This window comes from Crocuta crocuta, unplaced genomic scaffold (assembly GCF_008692635.1).
Source record: "Crocuta crocuta isolate KB4526 unplaced genomic scaffold, BGI_CrCroc_1.0 scaffold1627, whole genome shotgun sequence".
In the NCBI taxonomy this organism is placed as follows: domain Eukaryota; kingdom Metazoa; phylum Chordata; class Mammalia; order Carnivora; family Hyaenidae; genus Crocuta; species Crocuta crocuta.
The window spans coordinates 10,862-21,722 of NW_027529666.1; positions in this window are offsets into that span (position 1 = coordinate 10,862).

Here is a 10,861-nt window from a genome sequence, read left to right on the forward strand (position 1 = left end):
TGGTTAAAAATGTTATATATATATATATATGCATATGCACAGGTATATACATATACACATACATATATATACATATATACACACATATCCACATACATATATATGTATATGTATCCACATATGTGTGTATATGTGTGTATATATGTATATATTAATCACAGATTCAATACAGACTATAGATAAATGATAGACAGATAGATTGATAGATAGAAAGAAATAACAGAATACTGATCCATGAAAGAGAAGCAAATTATGCCATTTGCAACAACATGGATCCACCTTGAGGGGATCATGCTAAGTGAAATGTCAGGCACAGAAGGATAAATACTTATGTGTGTAGTCTTCAAAAGCCAAATTCATAAGAGTAGAATGCTGGTTTTCAGGGTCCTGGAGGTGGGAAAACTGGGCAAATGCTGTTTAAGGGTAGAAACTTGCAGCTAGTAGATAAGTAAGTCCTGGACAACATAGAAATTATCTAATGCACAACATGAAAATTGTAGTCAACAATACTGTATGATAAACTTCAAAATTGCCAGGAGACTAGATCTTAATTGTTCCCACCACAAAAAAGACATTATAATTATGTGACATGATAAAGATGTTAGCTAACATTATGAAGGTAATCATATAATATATAAATATAGGTAATCATATAATATATAAATATATGAAATGAACACACTGTACATCTTATACTTACATAAGTTATTTGTCAATAATAACTCAGTAAGAAAATAAGAGCAATGAATTTTAAAAAATTAAATTACTGAATGTTGTGGAGTGGCCTTTTCTATTTGACACACATATCCAAAAACGTCATTACATTATTAGATAATTGACAGTATACAAAGTACTTTCTAAACATCTCAGTTGAAGTAGACTTCATATAGCTGTAGGAGAAAAATAAGGGATGCATTCCTTTTTTTTTTTAATTGACAATAAACTATGAAAGGTAAAAAAGAGATTCATTCCTTTTAAAAGATTTGATAAAGGGTTGTCATATGTCCTAATGTCAGAGACGCTCCCTTGAACATATTGGATGGATCTATCTAACTTCTTAACATGCACTTACTGCTGAATTATTCATTGTTATCAATATAAATCTGGTAACTGATCTGGAAACTGAACATGTTAATGATAGTTATGGCAAATTCTTTGCCCAAATTTACATTTTGATTCCATGACTTAGATTAAGTCAACAGGTCAGTTATTAAAAATGGTATTTTATAGATGAATACTTTTGTATGATCCTACTCCAAAATGCCCATAATGATATAAATTACGTATCTTCTATCCTACCCCTTTGGTTTTGCATTAACAATGAATATCAAATATAAATGATTGTATATTATTTTCTATTCTCCTCCTAGCTGGTTAATTCACATATCCATCACCTCATATACTTACCGTGTGTGTGTGTGTGTGTGTGTGTGTGTGTGTGTGTGATGAGGAGGCTTAAGGTTTAGTGTCTTGGCAAATTTCAAGCATGCAACATGTTATTAACTCAAGTCACCTTGCAGTACATTTGACACTAAGAGGTTATTCACTGTAGAGCTGAAGTCCTGTGCCCTTTGACCAGCATCTCCTCCTTCCTGCCATCCAGCTCCTGGCCCTGATAACCACCATGCTACTGTCTGTTTATATAAATTGTACTTTGATTTTTAGATTCCACATATGAGTGGCATCACACAGAATTTGTTGTTCTCTGTGTGGCTAATAATACTTGGCATAATGTCCTCTAGGTTTTTCCACATTGTCACAAATGATAGGATTTCTTTTTATAGAAAGAAATCTTTTTATATTCCATTTCATATACATATGTAATATATTTATACATATTTATATATATAATTATACAAATACATGTAATTTATATACATATATTTACACATCTAATATGTGATTATATATGTTTTATATGTAGTTTATATATAATTATATTTTGTGTATATGATATATAAATATACACATATAAAATATATATGAAATATATATATATTGCATTTTCTTTATCCATTCATGCACTGATAGACACATGTTATTTCCGTGTCTTACCTACAATGAATAAAACTGCCATGAACATAGGAGTGCATGTTACCTCCTCAAGATACTGATGTAGCTTCCTTTTGATATTTTCTCTGAGGTGGATCCTATCGAGGTTCTATTTTTAATTGGCCGAGGAACCTCCAAACTGTTTTTTTCTTTCATTTCTGATTTTATTCATGTTGGTCCTCTCTTTGTCTTCTCTAGCTTCTAGAGGCCACTTATGCACCTCATTTACTGGCTCTTCCCCCATCTTAAAGCCAGCAGGGTAGCATGCCCTCTCACCTCTGACCTCCCGCCTCCCTCTTAAAAGGACCCTTGTGACTACATTAGCCCACCTAGATAATGCAGGATAATCTCACCATCTCAAGATCCTTAATTTATTCACATATGTAAAAGTCCTTTTGTTATGTAAGTAATATATAATCACAGATCCCAGGGATTAGGATGTGAACACCTTAACAAAAGAGGAGGAGGAGGGTTCGTTAAGTCTATCATACCATCGAATATATATACAGTGAGTGATGAAACTCTGCAAATCAACTTTGGTAACCACTATGGTAATAATGGTTTCTGGGAGGAATTAATAAGGGATGGTTGATTATAAAACTAGGAGGTAAAATTAAGTGAAAACAGAATTCTACCTAATTCTAATGTATCTCCCCACAAGGCACTTATTTTTTTTCTTTCATAGTTTATTGTCAACTTGGTATCCATATAATACCCAGTGCCCATCCCAACATTACCAAAAGATACATAATAACCTTGTAACAGACAGCCCAGGTGTCCATCAATAGATGAATGGATAAAAAGAGGTAGTGTGTGTACGTATATACGTATACACTTATGTATATATATATGTGCATTCTATATACACTATATGCAATGGAATGTTATTTAGCCATCAACATGAATGAAATCTTACCATTTGCAGTGACACGGATGGAGCTAGATAGTGTTACACTATGCTAAAGAAGACAGAGAAAAATAATACCATATAATTTCACTCATACATGGAATTTAAGAAACAAAACAAATGAACAAAGGAAAAATGAGAGAGTGAGTGCGAGAGAGAAATAAACAAACAAAAAACCAAGACTCTTAACAATAGAGAACAAAAAGATGGTTACCAGAGGGGAGGTGGCAGAGGTGGGTTAACTAAGTGATGGGGATGAAGGACGGCCCTTGTTGTGTGAGCACTGGGTGTTGTATGGAAGTGTTGACTCACTGTATTGTACAGCTGAAACTAATATAATACTGTATATTAACCTACTGGAATTTAAGTAAAAACTCAAGAAAAAAAGGCCTGGCAGACACTAATATCACAATATCACTTCTATGGTATTCATGCCAACAAATGAATAAATTGAATGAAATCATGCATAAATAAAACTTAAACTGAAAGATAAGCATATACTTAAAAGGACCTGTACCCCTCAAAGATGTTAAGTCCATTAAAGACAAAGAAAGACTAAGAAATGTTTCCAGATTAAAGCACAGTAAGAGATATAGTGCCTAAATCCAACTGTGATCCTGGATTAGATCCCTTATTCAGGAAATACTCCCAAGAGCACTTAGGGATAATTATGTGTATTATTCTCCATAATATTTCCAAGAAATATTTAAAGTGAATAGTAACATTACAGTATTATAGACATAAAATACTAATTCACCCAGGGTAAAATATTAACATTTGTGGAATCTGGTGAAGGTCTATGTAAGTCTTTGAAATATTTATCTTTTCTGTAAGTAGTAGTAGTTCTTGTTGTTGTTGTTGTTGTTTTTCTAAAATTATAATTGGAATAGGATGAACATGAATTCCAAACTCTTATTATTTTGAAATCACTTGATGTTGTCATAACCAGTGGCCTTCCAGCCCCATATTTGTCACGCAGACACAGAGATGTGACCCTGAAGCCAACAGAAGAACAGAGAATGGAAGCACGGGCTACAAGCCACAGCTGGCTCTGTGGTGACCTGGGCGACAGGCCTGTGCTAGAAATCCTGTACTGCTGAGGCACAACAGAGGGAAATTACCAGGCGTGTGTACAGAGCATATTCTGCACAGGAGCAAGTATAAGATGCAGTGGGAAAACACTGAGAGACACCTGTCTGGCTGAAGGGGAGAAGTATCCTGGGGCCAAGCAGCAGCTGACGCATCAGTGGATCTGGCCACCACCGGCAGCCGGCAGAAGGCCACATCCATCACTAGTTCTTCAGGAAGGCTGCCTGTGGCCCAAATCCATGCATGCTGTGTAGATGTCAAATTTCGAAAAGGGAGTTTGAAGTTTACAGGTGCAATGGGACGATCCCAGGGCTTCTAGTCTATCTTGAGTGTTGGTGACCCTAAAAGGGAACTCCAGGGCTAAAAACCCATTGTCATTTCTCTGCTTTGGTCACATCCAAGTTAAGCTTAGTCAAGTGCCTAACTACAGCTCAGGTCATGATCCTGCAGTTCATGAACTTGAGCCCCACATTGGGCTCTGTGCTGACAGCTCGAAGCCTGGAGCCTGCTTCAGATCCTGTGTCCCCTCGCTCTCTCGGCCCCTCCCCTTCTTATGCTCGCTTTCTCTCTCTCTCTCTCTCTCTCTCAAAAACAAATAAATAAAAATACCGCTAAAGTTAGACACTAAGAGACTCTGGTACTACATGAGGCATCCGAAATAGTAAGATTTCCATAGTGCAAGACAATTTGAAGAACCAAGTTATGCTTCTTGTTTTATACATTTTTTTTTCTCTCTGTGATGGTTCACTCTATGTGGTCCCAGTTATTCACTAAAAGTTCTTTTGTAAACCTGATTCTTGGTTCTTCATTTCTTGGGCAGTAAGGACAACTGAATACACAGCGTGTTGTTGTTTATACTTAGTTGGCCATAAAGGAAGGATCACAGATACACAAAGGAGAAGAGAAAGTCAACAAAAATGAACAAAGTAGTTTCAGCCACACACGGAATGGAGGAAAGTTTAGGGGTGTAGTTTTCATCTTAATAATTTAGGAAATAGGGTTTGAATCATCATATCTAAACTATAGAGGTTTAAAAAACTAGAAATGAAATTTGGTTTACCATACAAAACTCAGGTGTCAAGATTTTACTTTATAGCGAGTTGTCCTTCATCTGCTCTAGCGGATTACAGCCGCCAGGTTAGTGTTAGGTACATAGCACACATATCATAAGGAGACGGTTGTCAATAACAGAGGTAATAAAACTGCTACTTTTATTTAAAAACTACATTTCTTTACATGGAAAATGTATAAGTTGATTTTCATTATGTACTTTCTAATCTCAAACATTCAAATTAGATCAAACTTAAAAAGAAAACTAATGTTTTCCATACAGCTTTTATCACAAAATTTTTCTATTCTATTTTCAGGTAATTCTTTCAAACACTCATGGGACTCATGCAGTCATTTCCAGAGCCTAGAAGTCTGTCTGCCTCAGATATTCCTTATTACTCCTCAGGCGAAATGTGTGCACCAAGCACCTCTCCTAATGATCCTTTTCTATAATGACCCTTACCTTACAGGCTTTTCCCACAGCTCTGGAAGTGATTTCCACTTCCTATATGCTTCTGACTGACTTGAGAAAGAAATAAGAGATGCTTATGTTTGCTTCAGTATTTCAGAGACTTTCAGAGACTTTCATGCTATAAATCATAAAACTAATTTTCTTACTAGTGCTATGGGTATTAAAGAATACAGACTACTTGTGCAGATGAGTACTGGGTCTTATACCAACTTGACAATAAACTATTTTAAAAAATAAAATTAAAAAAATTTAAAAAATACAGACCATATTCCTCTCTATACTAATTCAAAAAAGAATAACAGTATTGCAGAAAACATTTAAGATATTTCACTATGTCCATCTAAACCAAAAATAGAAAACAAATTTTTGGCAAATTCTGCCTTAAAAGCAAGAACTTAGAAAATAATAGTTTAGGTTTTTAAAAATTAAGTATATCATTTTTCTCTAGGAATATCATTTCTAAATTTTTAATTAAGAATAGGATATCTTTGCTTTATTTCTTATACAATTGAAAATATTGATGTTTTTTAATTTTTTTTAATGTTTTATTTATTTCTAGGAGAGAGAGAGAGAGAGACAGCGTGAGCAGGGGAGGGTCAGAGAAAGAGGGAGTCACAGACTCTGAAACAGGCTCCAGGCTCTGAGCTGGGAGTCAGCACAGAGCCCGACGCCGGGCTCGAACCAACGAACCACGAGATCATGACCTAAGCGAAAGTCGGACGCTTACCTGACTAAGCCACCCAGGTGCCCCGAAAATATTGATGTTTGATATGGGTTTTTCTGCAACTGTTTTCTCCACTGGGGAGTGGTTGGTGTTTAGGCAAACTATTTAATTCAAATCTATGAGTCAGAGCTCTGTGGTCCTGAGAGATGCACACTCCCCTGGTGCTGACAGAGTGAGTAAACAGGAGTGTGGCCAATGGATGGATGCACACAGGACCTTGCTGAAGAGGTGCTGTGCTGTCCTTGAAGGTCATGAGTGCATGGGCCTCTCCCATCCCACTAGTCTCCTTACTGCCCCTCTTACATCTTTGTTNCAAAGCCACTGACCCAGGAAGCCACAGCCAGCAGGTGGCAGAAACGAGGGTTCATGACCACGGTGTAATGCAGGGGTCTACAGACAGCTGCATAACGGTCATAGGACATGACCACCAGGAGGACACACTCTGTGGTTCCCAGTGCAAGGGCAAAGTAAAGTTGAGTCATGCAACCGGCATAAGAGATGGTCTTTTCTGGGCCCCAGAGGTTGACCAGCAACTGAGGGATGGAGCTGGTGGTGTAGCAGAGATCCAGAAAAGAGAGGTTGGAGAGGAAGAAGTACATGGGAGTGTGGAGATGGGCGTCCAGGTACGACAAGACAATGATAAAGAGGTTACCTATCAATGTCATCAAGTAGAACATCAAGATAAGCACAAAGAGAACTACTTCCAGATGTGGCCAATGTGAAAAACCCAGGAGAACAAAGTAGCCTTCAGAACTTGCATTTTTCCCCTTCATCATTCATTCCTTGTTACCTGAGGAAAGAATCACAAACTTTCCAAAAACATTAGGAAATGCTCCAAGAATCACAGGGACACATGAAAAAGAAACAGAAGCCACTTTAATAGGACTTCAATGCTGGGACAGTTTGGGCATTATGAGAAACTATACTAATGACTTGAGAGAAGTAAGAATCCAAAAGCTCTTAGTAATATATTTATATTGTTAGAGGAGAAGAAAAAATTATTTCTGTTAGAAGAATACTAATAATATGTATAGAAGAAATGGTAGAGTTAAAAATGGTAAATAGATACTAAAAACTAATGAATGATATATGAGAAACACTATATTTGCAAGCGCTAAAATACTTTCCTACTATTTACTTGTTAATTACAAAATGGAAATAGTAAACTTCACAATAGAAAAATGTTATGGTTATGGTGGACATCACCGTAACCAAGATCACTCAATATTAACATCACCAGTGTTGAGACGAACCAACATCATGCACCTACTGACATGATGCTCTGAGAAGGACGTAATGTCTCTTCAGTGAATTTCCTGCCCAAAATGCACACCCAATTCCAACAACGAAGACACATGAGACTAACTCGAACTGAGACAAGCCAGACAAAATAGCTGTCCTGTACTCTTCAAAAATATTCAGTTAAGGAGGTCAAATAAAGGCTGAGGAAGTGCTCCAGATGCAAGGAGACCAAAGTGACAAGTTATCAACATGGGTGGCTCTGGAATAGGAAAACATAGCTAATGACAGTATATTTGAGAGTATTTGAGAAATATGATTATGGACTATGGATTAGATAATAATGTTGTATTCATATTACAATTTCTGTTTTGTCAACTCAGCTGTGTTATATAAAACAGAGTCCCTGTTCTTAGGAAATAAACATCAAAGTATTTAAGGGTAAAGTGACATGATGTCTCTAACTCAGTCTCCAATGGGCCAGAAAAAGAGCTGATGATGGAGAGGTAGGTAGTTAGGTAGCGAGGTAGGAAGGCAGGTAGATGGATAGATAGAAAACATGCTTCTAGGCACAATATAAACAATTGCTCAATCTGTAAAGGGTTAATGTGGTTCTTTGTACCACTTTTGCAACTTCTCTGTAAATTTGAAATTTCACTAGAATAAAAACATTTCAAAGTAAATATAAAATACAAATATTCCATTTTTATATTTTATCCAGATATTTGCCACATTAAAGAAACAAAGCTTCTTAACTGTTGAATTCTCATTTATCTCAGGGTGGTATCTGCGTAAATAGTAACTTGAAAAACTCCTAACATAACTGCAGAAGAAAGTTTCCATGGAACCAATCATGTTTTTTNGAGTGAGAGAGAGAGCACATAAGCAGGGGTGGGGCAGAGACAGAGAGAGAGAGAGACAAAGAATCTGAAGCAGGCTCCAGGCTCTGGGCTGTCATCACAGAGCCCAACTCGGGGCTCAAACTCACAAACCACAAGATCATGACCTGAACTGAAGCCAAAAACTTAACCGACTGAGCCACCCAGACACCCCAGAAATCTTAGTTTTGATGAACATATCTGTGACATGGACTGGGGAAAATGTGATACAATGCTTCCTAAAGAACTTGTGAATGGAATTGAATTTGTAAAGAAATTTTTAGGAAAAGGAAGATACAATTCTCTGAGAGAGAAAAGGAAGCAGAGTGTGAGGATAGAGATAAATAGAAAGTAACTTGGTCAAAGTGTGTAAAGCTGAATCTGTGTCTGTCACAGGCCTGATGAAGGTGTTCACATTGTTTCTTTCTTTCAAGAACTGAGATAGTATTTGGGTTCTGAGCATAATTTATAATTTCCACATATATTTTTATTCTCCAGCTTCAAGAAGAATTCTGAATATTTACTGAAACTCCTGAATGGCTCTTTATCACTTAATATACTGTCTCTAGTGAGTCCTATGTTTCTTTTTTTGTTAAAAAAAAAATTTAAGCACTTTCATAAATAGTTATACCTCTTAGGTGATTCTTTTTCTCTTTAGGATTTTCAGTCTGTCATGGGAGAAACTGATGCTCCCTTCTNCAGACGAGTGACTGCAGCCCCCTGGGTGAAGGCATTAGCTATGGCTGAACCAAACAACAGTAATAGACAGTAAATCATGAAATGCATTTCATTCAGAAGTCATTTCCGTTTGATGGATGAAGAAAAAAAATTCTGTGATTCTTTTTTAATTTCTCTAGCATGGGAGATAATTCATCATGAGAAATATGATCCTAAATGCCATTGCTCCTTCTAATGCAGATATAGCCTTCTTCTTCTTTCCACAGTTACCTGAATAACTTGGTGCATTAGCCGAACATACAGCAGTGAGGTGTCTGTCTGCCGCATGGCTCATCCTTAGCATTCTACAGAACATAGAAAGGGGCAGGAGATGAGGGATGAAAGGATACCAGACATGACTAGAGACAAGGTAGGAACTTTCTGATTTAATTTTCTTACTGGAAGAGAGAAATAAAGGCTAGTTACATCACTAGTTGCTTTGATAGGCTAAGGAATGAAATATCTCCTTTCTTTTATCAAAGAAAGGCCCTGTGCAGTAAAAGACATGAGTCTTTTTGCTTCTGCAAATCACTGGCCAGCTTACTGTTTTCTTAGTTTAGTCTTTTTATGCTCTTACCTAGTGCTTAAGTACTACTTGTCCATCCTGTATCTGCCCACATTCCCTTCATCTGTCTTCATGATCTACACCTCTCTTCTTTGTGGACCTATCTGACCTCTGGTTTTTATCTTCTTGAAGTTGCCAACATAAATAGGTGCCCACACCATATATTCTAATCCACTATATCACCTTTGGAGAACAGAGTCTGGAAATTACCATGAGTATCATTGCTACCAAAGAGTCCTGTGTTTATCCAAAAGATTTGGTTTCTGTTGAAAGGAGGACCTCATTAGAGCATTCACTGCATCAGGGGTTGGACGCTTTTTCTACAGCAACTGGAGTCTTTATGGAAATAAAATAATTCTCTTGACTAGAGCCATTGGGACGGTAAATCCCACAGAGGCAATTAATGCCCTCCCAAGAATTGTCCTTGTTGAAAAGTTTCTGAGGGATATCTTCCACAAGATACCATACTGTTGTACTAATCTTACAATGAATCTACAGACTAGCCATCATAATAAACATGCTTTAAGCTCTTTTCATAGGGAAAGGAATGGGATGCCTTGAATTACCTGAAATCTCTTCTCCAAATACTCATCATGTTAAGGGCCAGATATGAAGGATAACATGTCATAATTATCCCAATTTGGGGAAGGAAAGGAAGTACAAAACATTTTTAAATGTAATGCATAAAGACTATACAAAAATTATATCACAAGTTTATAAATTAATGAACTTTTACATTTTACATTATTTCTACCTAATATATTCCATTTGTACCAAAGAAAATCTTGGTATAAAAATCATATTATAATAAGATTACATTTTAAAAGTAGCAATTTTTAGGATACCTGGTGGCTCAGTTGGTTAAGCATCTGACATTAGCTCAGGTCATGATCTCATGGTGGTTTGTGGGTACAAGCTCTGTGTCAGGCTCTGTGCTGACAGCTCCGAACCTGGAGCCTGTCATATTCTGTGTTTCCCTCTCTCTCTTTCTAGCCCTCCCCTGCTCATGCTCTGACCGTCTCTCTCTCAAAAAAAATTAAATAAGCCATTTTTGGAGACCAATCAGATATTTCCTTTTCTATTTTAAAAGACTACCAGAAAATAATCTTTGTGTTTCAGTGGTCTTGATTATCGTGAGAACTCAATAACAAAAACATAGAAACTTTAT